An 18,443-nucleotide genomic window follows, 5' to 3' on the forward strand; every position below is an offset into this window, starting at 1 on the left:
AACAGTGACTAAGGTGCAGGGTAGAGTATCGAGTGGTAGCCGGCTAGTAACAGTGACTAAGGTTCAGGGTAGAGTATCGAGTGGTAGCCGGCTAGTAACAGTGACTAAGGTGCAGGGTAGAGTGTCGAGTGGTAGCCGGCTAGTAACAGTGTCTAAGGTGCAGGGTAGAGTGTCGAGTGGTAGCCGGCTAGTAACAGTGACTAAGGTGCAGGGTAGAGTGTCGAGTGGTAGCCGGCTAGTAACAGTCTCTAAGGTTCAGGGTAGAGTATCGAGTGGTAGCCGGCTAGTAACAGTCTCTAAGGTGCAGGGTAGAGTATCGAGTGGTAGCCGGCTAGTAACAGTGACTAAGGTTCAGGGTAGAGTGTCGAGTGGTAGCCGGCTAGTAACAGTGACTAAGGTGCAGGGTAGAGTATCGAGTGGTAGCCGGCTATTAACAGTGACTAAGGTGCAGGGTAGAGTATCGAGTGGTAGCCGGCTAGTAACAGTGACTAAGGTGCAGGGTAGAGTGTCAAGTGGTAGCCGGCTAGTAACAGTGACTAAGGTGCAGGGTAGAGTATCGAGTGGTAGCCGGCTATTAACAGTGACTAAGGTTCAGGGTAGAGTGTCGAGTGGTAGCCGGCTAGTAACAGTGACTAAGGTGCAGGGTAGAGTATCGAGTGGTAGCCGGCTAGTAACAGTGACTAAGGTGCAGGGTAGAGTATCGAGTGGTAGCTGGCTAGTAACAGTGACTAAGGTGCAGGGTAGAGTGTCAAGTGGTAGCCGGCTAGTAACAGTGACTAAGGTGCAGGGTAGAGTGTCGAGTGGTAGCCGGCTAGTAACAGTCTCTCAGGTGCAGGGTAGAGTGTCGAGTGGTAGCCGGCTAGTAACAGTCTCTAAGGTGCAGGGTAGAGTGTCGAGTGGTAGCCGGCTAGTAACAGTGTCTAAGGTGCCGGGTAGAGTGTCGAGTGGTAGCCGGCTAGTAACAGTGACTAAGGTGCAGGGTAGAGTGTCGAGTGGTAGCCGGCTAGTAACAGTGACTAAGGTGCAGGGTAGAGTGTCGAGTGGTAGCCGGCTAGTAACAGTGTCTAAGGTGCAGGGTAGAGTATCGAGTGGTAGGCGGCTTGTAACAGTCTCTAAGGTTCAGGGTAGAGTGTCGAGTGGTAGCCGGCTAGTAACAGTGACTAAGGTTCAGGGTAGAGTATCGAGTGGTAGCCGGCTAGTAACAGTGACTAACGTGCAGGGTAGTGTGTCGAGTGGTAGCCGGCTAGTAACAGTGACTAAAGTGCAGGGTAGTGTGTCGACTGGTAGCCGGCTAGTAACAGTGACTAAGGTTCAGGGTAGAGTTTTGAGTGGTAGCCGGCTAGTAACATCTCTAAGGTGCAGGGTAGTGTGTCGAGTGGTAGCCGGCTAGTAACTGTCTCTAAGGTGCAGGGTAGAGTATCGAGTGGTATCCGGCTAGTAACAGTGACTAAGGTTCAGGGTAGAGTGTCGAGTGGTAGCCGGCTAGTAACAGTCTCGAAGGTGCAGGGTAGAGTATCGAGTGGTAGCCGGCTAGTAACAGTCTCTAAGGTGCAGGGTAGAGTGTCGAGTGGTAGCCGGCTAGTAACAGTGACTAAGGTGCAGGGTAGAGTATCGAGTGGTAGCCGGCTAGTAACAGTGACTAAGGTTCAGGGTAGAGTGTCGAGTGGTAGCCGGCTAGTAACAGTGACTAAGGTGCAGGGTAGAGTATCGAGTGGTAGCCGGCTATTAACAGTGACTAAGGTGCAGGGTAGAGTGTCGAGTGGTAGCCGGCTAGTAACAGTGACTAAGGTTCAGGGTAGAGTGTCGAGTGGTAGCCGGCTAGTAACAGTGTCTAAGGTGCAGGGTAGAGTGTCGAGTGGTAGCCGGCTAGTAACAGTCTCTCAGGTGCAGGGTAGAGTGTCGAGTGGTAGCCGGCTAGTAACAGTCTCTAAGGTGCAGGGTAGAGTGTCGAGTGGTAGCCGGCTAGTAACAGTGACTAAGGTGCAGGGTAGAGTGTCGAGTGGTGTAGCCGGCTAGTAACAGTGACTAAGGTGCAGGGTAGAGTGTCGAGTGGTAGCCGGCTAGTAACAGTGACTAAGGTGCAGGGTAGAGTGTCGAGTGGTAGCCGGCTAGTAACAGTGTCTAAGGTTCAGGGTAGAGTGTCGAGTGGTAGCCGGCTAGTAACAGTGTCTAAGGTGCAGGGTAGAGTATCGAGTGGTAGCCGGCTAGTAACAGTGACTAAGGTTCAGGGTAGAGTGTCGAGTGGTAGCCGGCTAGTAACAGTGACTAAGGTGCAGGGTAGAGTGTCGAGTGGTAGCCGGCTAGTAACAGTGACTAAGGTTCAGGGTAGAGTATCGAGTGGTAGCCGGCTAGTAACAGTGACTCAAGGTGCAGGGTAGAGTGTCGAGTGGTAGCCGGCTAGTAACAGTGTCTAAAGTGCAGGGTAGAGTGTCGAGTGTTAGCCGGCTAGTAACAGTCTCTAAGGTTCAGGGTAGAGTGTCGAGTGGTAGCCGGCTAGTAACAGTGACTAAGGTGCAGGGTAGAGTATCGAGTGGTAGCAGGCTAGTAACAGTGACTAACGTGCAGGGTAGTGTGTCGAGTGGTAGCCGGCTAGTAACAGTGACTAAAGTGCAGGGTAGTGTGTCGAGTGGTAGCCGGCTAGTAACAGTGACTAAGGTTCAGGGTAGAGTTTTGAGTGGTAGCCGGCTAGTAACATCTCTAAGGTGCAGGGTAGTGTATCGAGTGGTAGCCGGCTAGTAACTGTCTCTAAGGTGCAGGGTAGAGTGTCGAGTGTTATCCGGCTAGTAACAGTGTCTAAGGTTCATGGTAGAGTATCGAGTGGTAGCCGGCTAGTAACAGTCTCGAAGGTGCAGGGTAGAGTGTCGAGTGGTAGCCGGCTAGTAACAGTCTCTAAGGTGCAGGGTAGAGTTTCTAGTGGTAGCCGGCTAGTAACAGTCTCTAAGGTTCATGGTAGTGTGTCGAGTGGTAGCCGGCTAGTAACAGTGACTAAGGTGCAGGGTAGAGTGTCGAGTGGTAGCCGGCTATTAACAGTGACTAAGGTGCAGGGTAGAGTATCGAGTGGTAGCCGGCTAGTAACAGTGACTAAGGTGCAGGGTAGAGTATCGAGTGGTAGCCGGCTAGTAACAGTGTCTAAGGTGCAGGGTAGAGTTTCGAGTGGTAGCCGGCTAGTAACAGTGACTAAGGTGCAGGGTAGAGTGTCGAGTGGTAGCCGGCTAGTAACAGTGACTAAGGTGCAGGGTAGAGTATCGAGTGGTAGCCGGCTATTAACAGTGTCTAAGGTGCAGGGTAGAGTGTCGAGTGGTAGCCGGCTAGTAACAGTCTCTAAGGTGCAGGGTAGAGTGTCTAGTGGTAGCCGGCTAGTAACAGTGACTAAGGTGCAGGGTAGAGTATCGAGTGGTAGCCGGCTAGTAACAGTGTCTAAGGTTCAGGGTAGAGTATCGAGTGGTAGCCGGCTATTAACAGTGACTAAGGTGCAGGGTAGAGTATCGAGTGGTAGCCGGCTAGTAACAGTGTCTAAGGTGCAGGGTAGAGTGTCGAGTGGTAGCCGGCTAGTAACAGTGACTAAGGTGCAGGGTAGAGTATCGAGTGGTAGCCGGCTAGTAACAGTGTCTAAGGTGCAGGGTAGAGTGTCGAGTGGTAGCCGGCTAGTAACATTGACTAAGGTGCAGGGTAGAGTGTCGAGTGGTAGCCGGCTAGTAACAGTGACTAAGGTGCAGGGTAGAGTGTCGAGTGGTAGCCGGCTAGTAACAGTGTCTAAGGTTCAGGGTAGAGTTTCGAGTGGTAGCCGGCTAGTAACAGTGTCTAAGGTGCAGGGTAGAGTATCGAGTGGTAGCCGGCTAGTAACAGTGTCTAAGGTTCAGGGTAGAGTGTCGAGTGGTAGCCGGCTAGTAACAGTGTCTAAGGTGCAGGGTAGAGTGTCGAGTGGTAGCCGGCTAGTAACAGTGTCTAATGTGCAGGGTAGAGTATCGAGTGGTAGCCGGCTAGTAACAGTCTCTAAGGTTCAGGGTAGAGTATCGAGTGGTAGCCGGCTAGTAACAGTGACTAAGGTGCAGGGTAGAGTATCGAGTGGTAGCCGGCTATTAACAGTGACTAAGGTGCAGGGCAGAGTATCGAGTGGTACCCGGCTATTAACAGTGACTAAGGTGCAGGGTAGAGTATCGAGTGGTAGCCGGCTAGTAACAGTGACTAAGGTGCAGGGTAGAGTATCGAGTGGTAGCCGGCTATTAACAGTGACTAAGGTGCAGGGTAGAGTATCGAGTGGTAGCCGGCTAGTAACAGTGACTAAGGTGCAGGGTAGAGTGTCAAGTGGTAGCCGGCTAGTAACAGTGACTAAGGTGCAGGGTAGAGTGTCGAGTGGTAGCCGGCTAGTAACAGTCTCTAAGGTGCAGGGTAGAGTGTCGAGTTGTAGCCGGCTAGTAACAGTGACTAAGGTGCAGGGTAGAGTGTCGAGTGGTAGCCGGCTAGTAACAGTGTCTAAGGTGCCGGGTAGTGTGTCGAGTGGCAGCCGGCTAGTAACAGTGTCTAAGGCGTAGGGTAGAGTGTCGAGTGGTAGCCGGCTAGTAACAGTGTCTAAGGTTCAGGGTAGAGTTTCGAGTGGTAGCCGGCTAGTAACAGTGTCTAAGGTGCAGGGTAGAGTATCGAGTGGTAGCCGGCTAGTAACAGTGTCTAAGGTTCAGGGTAGAGTGTCGAGTGGTAGCCGGCTAGTAACAGTGTCTAAGGTGCAGGGTAGAGTGTCGAGTGGTAGCCGGCTAGTAACAGTCTCTAAGGTGCAGGGTAGAGTGTCGAGTGGTAGCCGGCTAGTAACAGTGTCTAAGGTGCAGGGTAGAGTTTCTAGTGGTAGCCGGCTAGTAACAGTCTCTAAGGTTCAGGGTAGAGTTTCTAGTGGTAGCCGGCTAGTAACAGTGTCTAAGGTGCAGGGCAGAGTATCGAGTGGTAGCCGGCTAGTAACAGTGACTAAGGTTCAGGGTAGAGTATCGAGTGGTAGCCGGCTAGTAACAGTGACTAAGGTGCAGGGTAGAGTATCGAGTGGTAGCCGGCTATTAACAGTGACTAAGGTGCAGGGTAGAGTATCGAGTGGTAGCCGGCTAGTAACAGTGACTAAGGTGCAGGGTAGAGTGTCAAGTGGTAGCCGGCTAGTAACAGTGACTAAGGTGCAGGGTAGAGTATCGAGTGGTAGCCGGCTATTAACAGTGTCTAAGGTGCAGGGTAGAGTGTCGAGTGGTAGCCGGCTAGTAACAGTGACTAAGGTGCAGGGTAGAGTATCGAGTGGTAGCCGGCTAGTAACAGTGACTAAGGTGCAGGGTAGAGTGTCGAGTGGTAGCCGGCTAGTAACAGTCTCTAAGGTGCAGGGTAGAGTGTCGAGTGGTAGCCGGCTAGTAACAGTGACTAAGGTGCAGGGTAGAGTGTCGAGTGGTAGCCGGCTAGTAACAGTCTCTCAGGTGCAGGGTAGAGTGTCGAGTGGTAGCCGGCTAGTAACAGTGACTAAGGTGCAGGGTAGAGTATCGAGTGGTAGCCGGCTAGTAACAGTCTCTAAGGTGCCGGGTAGAGTGTCGAGTGGTAGCCGGCTAGTAACAGTGACTAAGGTGCAGGGTAGAGTGTCGAGTGGTAGCCGGCTAGTAACAGTGACTAAGGTGCAGGGTAGAGTGTCGAGTGGTAGCCGGCTAGTAACAGTCTCTAAGGTTCAGGGTAGAGTATCGAGTGGTAGGCGGCTTGTAACAGTCTCTAAGGTGCAGGGTAGAGTGTCGAGTGGTAGCCGGCTAGTAACAGTGACTAAGGTTCAGGGTAGAGTATCGAGTGGTAGCCGGCTAGTAACAGTGACTAAGGTGCAGTGTAGTGTGTCAAGTGGTAGCCGGCTAGTAACAGTGACTAAAGTGCAGGGTAGAGTGTCGACTGGTAGCCGGCTAGTAACAGTGACTAAGGTTCAGGGTAGAGTTTTGAGTGGTAGCCGGCTAGTAACAGTGTCTAAGGTGCAGGGTAGTGTATCGAGTGGTAGCCGGCTATTAACTGTCTCTAAGGTGCAGGGTAGAGTATCGAGTGGTAGCCGGCTAGTAACAGTGACTAAGGTGCAGGGTAGAGTGTCAAGTGGTATCCGGCTAGTAACAGTGACTAAGGTGCAGGGTAGAGTGTCGAGTGGTAGCCGGCTAGTAACAGTCTCTAAGGTGCAGGGTAGAGTGTCGAGTGGTAGCCGGCTAGTAACAGTCTCTAAGGTGCAGGGTAGAGTGTCGAGTGGTAGCCGGCTAGTAACAGTGTCTAAGGTGCATGGTAGAGTGTCGAGTGGTAGCCGGCTAGTAACAGTCTCTAAGGTGCCGGGTAGAGTGTCGAGTGGTAGCCGGCTAGTAACAGTGTCTAAGGTGCAGGGTAGAGTATCGAGTGGTAGCCGGCTAGTAACAGTGTCTAAGGTTCAGGGTAGAGTGTCGAGTGGTAGCCGGCTAGTAACAGTGTCTAAGGTGCAGGGTAGAGTATCGAGTGGTAGCCGGCTTGTAACAGTGACTAAGGTTCAGGGTAGAGTGTCGAGTGGTAGCCGGCTAGTAACAGTGACTAAGGTTCAGGGTAGAGTTTTGAGTGGTAGCCGGCTAGTAACATCTCTAAGGTGCAGGGTAGTGTGTCGAGTGGTAGCCGGCTAGTAACTGTCTCTAAGTGCAGGGTAATCGAGTGTATCCGGCTAGTAACAGTGACTAAGGTTCAGGGTAGAGTGTCGAGTGGTAGCCGGCTAGTAACAGTCTCGAAGGTGCAGGGTAGAGTATCGAGTGGTAGCCGGCTAGTAACAGTCTCTAAGGTGCAGGGTAGAGTGTCGAGTGTTAGGCGGCTAGTAACAGTCTCTAAGGTTCAGGGTAGAGTGTCGAGTGGTAGCCGGCTAGTAACAGTGACTAAGGTTCAGGGTAGAGTATCGAGTGGTTGCCGGCTAGTAACAGTGACTAACGTGCAGGGTAGTGTGTCGAGTGGTAGCCGGCTAGTAACAGTGACTAAAGTGCAGGTTAGTGTGTCGACTGGTAGCCGGCTAGTAACAGTGACTAAGGTTCAGGGTAGTGTGTCGAGTGGTAGCCGGCTAGTAACATCTCTAAGGTGCAGGGTAGTGTGTCGAGTGGTAGCCGGCTAGTAACTGTCTCTAAGGTGCAGGGTAGAGTATCGAGTGGTATCCGGCTAGTAACAGTGACTAAGGTTCAGGGTAGAGTGTCGAGTGGTAGCCGGCTAGTAACAGTCTCGAAGGTGCAGGGTAGAGTATCGAGTGGTAGCCGGCTAGTAACAGTCTCTAAGGTGCAGGGTAGAGTGTCGAGTGTTAGGCGGCTAATAACAGTCTCTAAGGTGCATGGTAGTGTGTCGAGTGGTAGCCGGCTAGTAACAGTGACTAAGGTGCAGGGTAGAGTGTCGAGTGGTAGCCGGCTAGTAACAGTGACTAAGGTGCAGGGTAGAAGGTCGAGTGGTAGCCGGCTAGTAACAGTGACTAAGGTGCAGGGTAGAGTGTCGAGTGGTAGCCGGCTAGTAACAGTCTCTAAGGTGCAGGGTAGAGTTTCTAGTGGTAGCCGGCTAGTAACAGTCTCTAAGGTGCAGGGTAGAGTATCGAGTGGTAGCCGGCTAGTAACAGTGACTAAGGTTCAGGGTAGAGTGTCGAGTGGTAGCCGGCTAGTAACAGTGACTAAGGTTCAGGGTAGAGTATCGAGTGGTAGCCGGCTATTAACAGTGACTAAGGTGCAGGGTAGAATATCGAGTGGTAGCCGGCTAGTAACAGTGACTAAGGTGCAGGGTAGAGTGTCGAGTGGTAGCCGGCTAGTAACAGTGACTAAAGTGCAGGGTAGAGTGTCGAGTGGTAGCCGGCTAGTAACAGTCTCTAAGGTGCAGGGTAGAGTGTCGAGTGGTAGCCGGCTAGTAACATTGACTAAAGTGCAGGGTAGAGTATCGAGTGGTAGCAGGCTAGTAACAGTGACTAAAGTGCAGGGTAGTGTGTCGAGTGGTAGCCGGCTAGTAACAGTGACTAAAGTGCAGGGTAGAGTGTCGAGTGGTAGCCGGCTAGTAACAGTGACTAAGGTGCAGGGTAGAGTATCGAGTGGTAGCCGGCTAGTAACAGTCTCTAAGGTGCAGGGTAGAGTGTCGAGTGTTAGGCGGCTAGTAACAGTCTCTAAGGTGCATGGTAGAGTATCGAGTGGTAGCCGGCTAGTAACAGTCTCTAAGGTGCAGGGTAGAGTGTCGAGTGGTAGCCGGCTAGTAACAGTCTCTAAGGTGCAGGGTAGAGTTTCTAGTGGTAGCCGGCTGGTAACAGTCTCTAAGGTTCAGGGTAGAGTGTCGAGTGGTAGCCGGCTAGTAACAGTGACTAAGGTGCAGGGCAGAGTATCGAGTGGTAGCCGGCTATTAACAGTGACTAAGGTGCAGGGTAGAGTATCGAGTGGTAGCCGGCTAGTAACAGTGACTAAGGTGCAGGGTAGAGTATCGAGTGGTAGCCGGCTATTAACAGTGACTAAGGTGCAGGGTAGAGTATCGAGTGGTAGCCGGCTAGTAACAGTGACTAAGGTGCAGGGTAGAGTGTCAAGTGGTAGCCGGTTAGTAACAGTGACTAAGGTGCAGGGTAGAGTGTCGAGTGGTAGCCGGCTAGTAACAGTCTCTAAGGTGCAGGGTAGAGTGTCGAGTTGTAGCCGGCTAGTAACAGTGACTAAGGTGCAGGGTAGAGTGTCGAGTGTCGAGTGGTAGCCGGCTAGTAACAGTCTCTAAGGTGCCGGGTAGAGTGTCGAGTGGCAGCCGGCTAGTAACAGTCTCTAAGGCGCCGGGTAGAGTGTCGAGTGGTAGCCGGCTAGTAACAGTCTCTAAGGTGCAGGGTAGAGTATCGATTGGTAGCCGGCTAGTAACAGTGACTAAGGTTCAGGGTAGAGTATCGAGTGGTAGCCGGCTAGTAACAGTGACTAAGGTTCAGGGTAGAGTATCGAGTGGTAGCCGGCTAGTAACAGTGACTAAGGTGCAGGGTAGAGTGTCGAGTGGTAGCCGGCTAGTAACAGTCTCTAAGGTCCAGGGTAGAGTGTCGAGTGGTAGCCGGCTAGTAACAGTGACTAAGGTGCAGGGTAGAGTGTCGGTGGTAGCCGGCTAGTAACAGTGACTAAGGTGCAGGGTAGAGTGTCGAGTGGTAGCCGGCTAGTAACAGTCTCTAAGGTTCAGGGTAGAGTTTCTAGTGGTAGCCGGCTAGTAACAGTCTCTAAGGTGCAGGGTAGAGTATCGAGTGGTAGCCGGCTAGTAACAGTGACTAAGGTTCAGGGTAGAGTGTCGAGTGGTAGCCGGCTAGTAACAGTGACTAAGGTGCAGGGTAGAGTATCGAGTGGTAGCCGGCTATTAACAGTGACTAAGGTGCAGGGTAGAGTATCGAGTGGTAGCCGGCTAGTAACAGTGACTAAGGTGCAGGGTAGAGTGTCAAGTGGTAGCCGGCTAGTAACAGTGACTAAGGTGCAGGGTAGAGTATCGAGTGGTAGCCGGCTATTAACAGTGACTAAGGTTCAGGGTAGAGTGTCGAGTGGTAGCCGGCTAGTAACAGTGACTAAGGTGCAGGGTAGAGTATCGAGTGGTAGCCGGCTATTAACAGTGACTAAGGTGCAGGGTAGAGTATCGAGTGGTAGCTGGCTAGTAACAGTGACTAAGGTGCAGGGTAGAGTGTCAAGTGATAGCCGGCTAGTAACAGTGACTAAGGTGCAGGGTAGAGTGTCGAGTGGTAGCCGGCTAGTAACAGTCTCTCAGGTGCAGGGTAGAGTGTCGAGTGGTAGCCGGCTAGTAACAGTCTCTAAGGTGCAGGGTAGAGTGTCGAGTGTCGAGTGGTAGCCGGCTAGTAACAGTCTCTAAGGTGCCGGGTAGAGTGTCGAGTGGTAGCCGGCTAGTAACAGTGACTAAGGTGCAGGGTAGAGTGTCGAGTGGTAGCCGGCTAGTAACAGTGACTAAGGTGCAGGGTAGAGTGTCGAGTGTCGGTGGTAGCCGGCTAGTAACAGTCTCTAAGGTGCCGGGTAGAGTATCGAGTGGTAGGCGGCTTGTAACAGTCTCTAAGGTGCAGGGTAGAGTGTCGAGTGGTAGCCGGCTAGTAACAGTGACTAAGGTGCAGGGTAGAGTGTCGAGTGGTAGCCGGCTAGTAACTGTCTCTAAGGTGCAGGGTAGAGTATCGAGTGGTATCCGGCTAGTAACAGTGACTAAGGTTCAGGGTAGAGTGTCGAGTGGTAGCCGGCTAGTAACAGTCTCGAAGGTGCAGGGTAGAGTATCGAGTGGTAGCCGGCTAGTAACAGTCTCTAAGGTGCAGGGTAGAGTGTCGAGTGTTAGCCGGCTAGTAACAGTCTCTAAGGTGCATGGTAGAGTGTCGAGTGGTAGCCGGCTAGTAACAGTGTCTAAGGTGCAGGGTAGAGTGTCGAGTGGTAGCCGGCTAGTAACAGTGTCTAACGTGCAGTGTAGAGTGTCTAGTGGTAGCCGGCTAGTAACAGTGTCTAAAGTGCAGGGTAGTGTATCGACTGGTAGCCGGCTAGTAACAGTGACTAAGGTTCAGGGTAGAGTTTCGAGTGGTAGCCGGCTAGTAACAGTGTCTAAGGTTCAGGTTAGTGTGTCGAGTGGTAGCCGGCTAGTAACTGTGTCTAAGGTGCAGGGTAGAGTATCGAGTGGTATCCGGCTAGTAACAGTGACTAAGGTGCAGGGTAGAGTGTCGAGTGGTAGCCGGCTAGTAACAGTGCTCGAAGGTGCAGGGTAGAGTATCGAGTGGTAGCCGGCTAGTAACAGTGTCTAAGGTGCAGGGTAGAGTGTCGAGTGTTAGCCGGCTAGTAACAGTGTCTAAGGTGCATGGCAGAGTATCGAGTGGTAGCCGGCTAGTAACAGTGTCTAAGGTGCAGGGCAGAGTGTCGAGTGGTAGCCGGCTATAAACAGTCTCTAAGGTGCAGGGTAGAGTTTCTAGTGGTAGCCGGCTGGTAACAGTCTCTAAGGTGCAGGGTAGAGTGTCGAGTGGTAGCCGGCTAGTAACAGTGTCTAAGGTGCAGGGTAGAGTGTCGAGTGGTAGCCGGCTAGTAACAGTCTCAAGGTTCAGGTTAGAGTGTCGAGTGGTAGCCGGCTAGTAACAGTGACTAAGGTGCAGGGCAGAGTGTCGAGTGGTAGCCGGCTAGTAACAGTGACTAAGGTGCAGGGTAGAGTATCGAGTGGTAGCCGGCTAGTAACAGTGACTAATGTGCAGGGTAGAGTATCTAGTGGTAGCCGGCTAGTAACAGTGACTAAGGTGCAGGGCAGAGTATCGAGTGGTAGCCGGCTAGTAACAGTGACTAATGTGCAGGGCAGAGTATCGAGTGGTAGCCGGCTAGTAACAGTGTCTAAGGTGCAGGGTAGAGTATCGAGTGGTAGCCGGCTAGTAACAGTGACTAAAGTGCAGGGTAGAGTGTCGAGTGGTAGCCGGCTAGTAACAGTGACTAAAGTGCAGGGTAGAGTATCGAGTGGTAGCCGGCTAGTAACAGTGACTAAAGTGCAGGGTAGAGTGTCGAGTGGTAGCCGGCTAGTAACAGTGACTAAAGTGCAGGGTAGAGTGTCAAGTGGTAGCCGGCTAGTAACAGTGACTAAGGTTCAGGGCAGAGTACTGGGTGGAGGCCGGCTACTGGTGACTGTTTAACAGTCTGATGGCCTGGAGATAGAAGCTCTTTTTCAGAACAACACTTATCTAACATCTGCCTTAGTTATACATCAGGCCTGGTCTGGTCTGACACTGTGTCTGCTGTCAGTGTGCTTCTGCCTGTTCGCTACATTTCAGCCAATACAAGGGTGATCCTCCAGACTCTGTTTATGTAAGGGTCTCTTTTGATGATTCCTCTCTAAGAACTCTGCCCAATGCATTAACCATTATGTTTTATACCCTGTAATGTCATTTCATTTTTGTACCAATGGAGGGCAATATTTCATCACTGGTATTTTCTCTAGGAAGCCTCAGTGTTCTGCACCCAGTGGTCATCACCATTATGATTGTACTGTATTACAGCCTTATCTATTGAGCTTTGCATAGAGCTCTCACACATAAAATAACTTTGTCCCCCTGATGTCCCTTAAATTCAGCATTCATTGTGCATGAAAGAAGACTGTGATGCATTGTTATAAAGATGAGTGGTTGAATTGATTGTTCTTTTTGGAGTGTCATTTTCCCTGGATTAAGAATTCCCCTCTGTACTCTAGCAACAGAGTAAGACAGTCTGAAGGATCATTCATATAAACTCAGTGAATTGTGATGAAATTTGGGGCGGCAGGTAGCCTAGTGTGTTGGGCCAATATCCAAAATTTTACCGGTTTGAATCCCTGAGGTGGAAAATCTGTTTATGTGCACTTGAGCAAGGCACTTAACACTAATTGCTCATGTAAATTGCCCTGGATTAGAGTGTCTGCTAAATTACTAAAATGTATTCTCCCTCCTTTGATATTAAGCTGTGATTGGCCTTGGGGACTTACAATAGCTTGTTGCTAGGTAACATCAGCAAAAAGCCTCTACCATCCTCATGTTCTCTCTATGAACCCATAACTATTTGTGTGTTTTGAAGAGGAGCGTCATCCTGAAAACCATTAAGATCTTTTGACAAATGTTGACAACAGTAATTCGCTAACTTTATTCATATATTATACGTTTCTACTATTGCATGCATTTATCTCAAATGAGCTACAATACCAATGGCACAAAATGTTTTTGATGCACTATGAAGACTGTGTAATGATTTGGAATTGTAACGGTTTCGTTGTGTTTTGTTAGATTTAGTGGTATTTTAGAGTCACAGTGAGGAGACAGATAGGCAGGTTTTAGCTGCAGTTAGATCAGATATAAGTGGAAATACAGCATAAGGCTATTGATAGTGGTTCTCTGGCAACACACTGTATTACGCAATTCTGTTGAGCCAAACGTGGGTTCTGTTTCTAAATCCTAACAATTAGTTCTACTTCAAAGGATTTTAAAAGATGTCCATACATTGCCTTCGAAAAGTATTCAGACCCCTTGACTTTTTCCACATTTTGTTACGTTACAGCCATATTCTAATATTGATTAAATTGTTTTTTTCCCTCATCAATCTTCACATAAAACCCCATAATGACAAAGCAAAAACAGGTTTGTAGAAATGTTTGCTAATTTATATAAATGAAAATCTAATTGACATAAGTATTCAGACCCTTTACTCAGTAGGCTACTTTGTTGAAGCACCTTTGGCAGCGATTACAGCCTCGAGGCTTCTTGTGTAGGACGCTACAAGCTTGGCACACCTGTATTTGAGGAGTTTCTCCCATTCTTCTCTGCAGATCCTCTCAAGCACTGTCAGATTGGAAGGGGAGCGTTGCTACACAGCTATTGTCAGGTATCTCCAGAGATGTTCAAGTCCGGGCTCTGTCTGGGCCACGCAAGGACATTTATAGACTTGTCCTGAAGCCATTCCTGCATTGTCTTTGCTGTTTGCTTAGGGTCGTTGTCCTGTTGGAAGGTGAACCTTGGCCCCAGTCTGAGGTCCTGAGCGCTCCCGGAGCAGGATTTCATCAAAGATCTCTCTGTACTTTGCACCGTTCATCTTCACCTCGATCCTGACCAGTCTCCCAGTCCCTGCCACTGAAAAACATCCCCACAGCATGATGCTGCCACCAACATGCTTCACCATAGGGATGGTGTCAGGTTTCCTCCAGACTTGACACTTGGCATTCAGGCCAAAGTTCAATCTTGGTTTCATCATACCAGAGAATCTTGTTTCTCATGGTCCGAGAGTCTTTAGGTGCCTTTTAGCAAACTCCAAGCAGGCTGTCATGTGCCACTCTACCATAAAGGCCTGATTAGTGGATTGTTTCAGAAATGGTTGTCCTACTGGAAGGTTCTCCCATCTCCACAGAGGGACTTCCTAGAGCTCTTTCAGAGTGACCATCGTGTTCTTGGTCACCTCCCTGACCAAGGCCCTTCTCCCCCGAATGCTCAGTTTGTGGACAGCTCTAGGAAGAGTCTTGGTGGTTCCAAACTTCTTTAATTTAAGTATGATGGAGGTCACTGTGTTATTGGGGACATTTAATGCTGCAGACATTTTTTGGTACCCTTCCCCAGATCTGTGCCTCGACACAATCCTGTCTCTGAGCTTTACGGACAATTCCTTTGACCTCATTGCTTGGTTTTTGCTCTGACATGCACTGTCAACTTACAGTTGAAGTCGGAAGTTTACATACACCTTAGCCAAATACATTTAAACTCAGTTTTTCACAATTCCTGACATGTAATCCTAGTAAAAATTCCCTGTCTTAGGTCAGTTAGGATCACCACTTTATTTTAAGAATGTGAAATGTCAGAATAATAGTAGAGAGAATGATTTATTTCAGATTTTATATCTTTCATCACATTTCCAGTGGGTCAGAAGTTTACATACACTCAATTAGTATTTGGTAGCATTGCCTTTAAATTGTTTAACTTGGGTCAAACGTTTTAGGTAGCCTTCCACAAGCTTCCCACAATAAGTTGGGTGAATTTTGGCCCATTCCTCCTGACAGAGCTGGTGTAACTGAGTCAGGTTTGTAGGCCTCCATGCTCGCACACAATTTTCAGTTCTGCCCACAAATTTTCTATGGGATTGAGGTCAGGGCTTTGTGATATCCACTCCAATACATTGACTTTGTTGTCCTTAAGCCATTTTGCCACAACTTTGAAAGTATGCTTGGGGTCATTGTCCATTTGGAAGACCCATTTGCGTCCAAGCTTTAACTTCCTGACTGATGTCTTGAGATGTTGCTTCAATATATCCATATATTTTTCTTTCCTCATGATGCCATCTATTTTGTGAAGTGCAACAGTCCCTCCTGCAGCAAAGCACCCCCACAATATGATGCTGCCACCCCCGTGCTTCACGGTTGGGATGGTGTTCTACGGCTTGCAAGCCTCCCCCTTTTTCCTCCAAACATAACGATGGTCATTATGGCCAAACAGTTCTATTTTTGTTTCATCAGACCAGAGGACATTTCTCCAAAAAGTACGATCTTTGTCCCCATGTGCAGTTGCAAACCGTAGTCTGGCTTTTTTTATGCCGGTTTTGGAGCAGTGGCTTCTTCCTTGCTGAGCGGCCTTTCAGGTTATGTCGATATAGGACTAGTTTTACTGTGGATATAGATACCTTGGTACCTGTTTCCTCCAGCATCTTCACAAGGTCCTTTGCTGTTGTTCTGGGATTGATTTGCACTTTTCGCACCAAAGTACGTTCATCTCTAGGAGACAGAACGCGTCTACTTCCTCAGTGGTATGACGGACGCGTGGTCCCATGGTGTTTATACTTGCGTACTATTGTTTGTACAGATGAACGTGGTACCTTCAGGCGTTTGGAAATTGCTCCCAAGGATGAACCAGACTTGTGGAGGTCTACAATTTTTTTCTGAGGTCTTGGCTGATTTCTTTTGATTTTCCCATGATGTCAAGCAAAGAGGCATTGAGTTTGAAGGTAGGCCTTGAAATACATCTACAGGTACACCTCCAATTGACTCAAATTATATCAATTAGCCTATCAGAAGCTTCTAAAGCCATGACATCATTTTCTGGAATTTTCCAAGCTGTTTAAAGGCACAGTGAAATTAGTGCATGTAAACTTCTGACCCACTGGAATTGTGATACAGTGAATTATAAGTGAAATAATCTGTCTGTAAATAATTGTTGGAAAAATTACTTGTGTCATGCACAAAGTAGATGTCCTAACCGACTTGCCAAAACTATAGTTTGTTAACAAGAAATTTGTGGAGTGGTTGAGAAATGAGTTTTAATGACTCCAACCTAAGTGTATGTAAACTTCAAACTTCAACTGTATATAGACAGGTGTGTGCCTTTCCAAATCATGTCCAATCTATTGAATTTACCGCAGGTGGTCTCCAATCAATTTGTTGAAGGATGATCAAGGGAAACAGGATGCACCTGAGCTCAATTTCAAATCTCATAGCATACTGTTTTTTAAAAACCTGTTTTCGCTTTGTCATTATGGGGTATTGTGTGTAGATTGCTGAGGAGATGTTGTTATTCAATCCATTTTAGAATAAGGCTGTAACGTAACAAAATGTGGAAAAAGTCTAGGTGTCTGAATACTTTCCGAAGGCACTGCATGTACAATGCATGCACAAACAACAAATGGCATACCGTGGTATTCCTTAGAGGATAGCTGTAAACTGTATTTGGTTCTCAGCCTAGTCCAAAGACAAATGTACTGTTTTCATAGCGAGCATGACCTCACGCTGCACTATCAGAAGTCTGCTCTGATAAATCAGTAATTGAGGGTTCTTACTTGATTTGCTCTCTTGCAAACCCAGATTTGTGTTTAGATTGAGAGGGCTGCTTGACTGAAACATTGGGAGTCTGAAGCAATTATATTCTCTGCTCATAAGATAAAGCATGCCTCCAATGTTTTGCTTTCATCATAGCTGAGTAAACACTAAACAGAAACCAAAAAGACAAAGTCAAAGCCCTGTGTGCTGGTCCATTATTTCCCACTCATGCTTGATGTTTATAGTCTACTTATTGCCTACTTAGCTCCACATCCAATTTGAGTTGAAAGTTCATTTTAAACAGGGCTTCACTTTATGAAGTGAAAGAAAAGGAAATAGTGATTGCATAGACTCATAACAACAGTATGGTAGCCTACAGTATGGTAGCCTACAGTATGAGTGCTGAGTTGTGTTCTGGTGCGTGACAGGGTCATAACAGCCATTGATTGGTTACCTGGACTGTCCAAGCTGTTTCATTTCCCTACTGCTGTGATGGAGTGTTGCTTCTTAGGACAGGTCCTGCCACCCGTTCCAAAGCCGGGACCTCAGAGGCCCTAGGGAGATGTCTGTCGTGTGTGTGTGTCTGGCTCATCTCAGCATTGAGAGTGACAGAAAGCCCAACCAGCATGACCATGACATAGGGATTATCTTGATATGATGAATTTGCTTCATCACCAAATTTCTGTACAATTCTATAGAATTTCTAATACAGCTTAGAAGCATGTCTAAACAGCTGAACTTTGAAGTGTATTCATACACTGGAGTTGTTTTGGAGCAGGTGTGGACAGGTATTTGTATTTATTATGGATCCCCATTAGTTCCTGCCAAGGCAGCAGCTACTCTTCCTGGGGTCCAGCAAAATGAAGGCAGTTCATACAATTTTAAAAACATAATATTACATTCACAAATTTCACGACACACTGTGTGCCCTCAGGCCCATACTCCACCACTACCACATATCTACAGTACAAAATCCATGTGTACGTGTGTGTATAGTGCGCATGTTTTCGTGTGTGTGTGTGTACGCATGTGTCTGTGCCTATGTTTGAGTTGCTTCACAGTCCCCACTGTTCCATAAGGTGTATTTTTATCTGTTTTTTAAATAAAATTTTACTGCTGCATCAGTTACTTGATGTGGAATAGTCATGGCTCTATGTAGTCATGGCTCTATGTAGTACTGTGCGCCTCCCATAGTCTGTCTTGGACTTGGGGACTGTGAAGAGACCTCTTGTGGCATGTCTTGTGGGGTATGCATGGGTGTCCGAGCTGTGCCCCAGCAGTTCAAACAGGCAGCTCAGTGCATTCAACATGTCATGTGGAGAACTTGTAGCTTAAGATTTTTCTATAGCAAAGAAAAGTCTTATCAGTTAGAGGACCACTTTGCCTTCCACTACATTTGACATTTGATAGCCGTGTGATAGGAGAGACTGTGTAGGCCTAATATATCTCTGTGTTGGAAGTCTGAAAAGAACTGGGGTCTCTGTGGAGTGGTTGTTGTTACTGAAATGCCTGTGTTTTGCAGGAGAGAACACACAGTTTAGGCAGTGACTCAGGCTGCATGTATTACTGTGATTAGCTGGAGCTACTGCAGTGTGGGGGGAGCGAGAGCTTCCCTGCATGTCTTTGCGATTGTGTTTTCACTGGTCTACTGCATTAATATACAATGCAGTTTCCCTCTCTCCACTCCCTCCTTCTCTCCTCCACTCTTTCTCTCTGTGTGCTTATCTTCACTCGCTCTCACTGCTCAAATCTCTTTCTCCTGCCTTTGGCTCTACTCTCTACAGTGAAGATGACATCCCCAGTTTTGATGAACCAGCGAGCCCCTCCTACTGGCCGGTGGCTACCCAGCAAGACCCCACAAGATCGGGCTTTCTGGGGGAGGACTTGCCCCCTCTAAAGTGGTTCTTCAGCAAAGGCACTGACAGCACCGGCCAGGTCTGAGTAAGTACTGCTCTGAAGGAATCTTTCACTGATAACAAGGTGGTATTGATAGCACTGACAGAGTAACAACAAACAATGTTTGTGATGACAAGATTGTGTGTGTAGCACATATTAACTGCCCATAACTGCTCTGCTTTTGTTTGCCCATCTCATCATCTCAGCATGTTGATTGATTAGTTCTTATACTATGACAGGGGAGTTTAGCCAGATGTGATAGTGCTATAGAACAGCTGCCTGCTCCGGTAGTAGGGAAGAGTATTCTATTGTCACGACACTGAGATGCTGTG

The 18,443-nt window shown here is 48.5% G+C and overlaps 1 protein-coding gene across 2 annotated transcripts in view; it reads left to right on the forward strand.

Moving 5' to 3' along the window:
* The first annotated feature begins 17,806 nt into the window (after positions 1-17,806).
* The window catches only part of LOC106585475 (citron rho-interacting kinase), a 64,169-nt gene continuing 63,532 nt past the window's right edge, over positions 17,807-18,443 (forward strand). For both annotated transcript variants that reach the window (XM_045707012.1, XM_014171718.2), the window contains exon 1: positions 17,807-18,156. The gene's annotated coding sequence lies outside the window, so the exon portion shown is untranslated. The remainder of the gene's footprint in view (positions 18,157-18,443) is intronic.

Source organism: Salmo salar, chromosome ssa24 (assembly GCF_905237065.1).
Source record: "Salmo salar chromosome ssa24, Ssal_v3.1, whole genome shotgun sequence".
Lineage (NCBI taxonomy): Eukaryota > Metazoa > Chordata > Actinopteri > Salmoniformes > Salmonidae > Salmo > Salmo salar.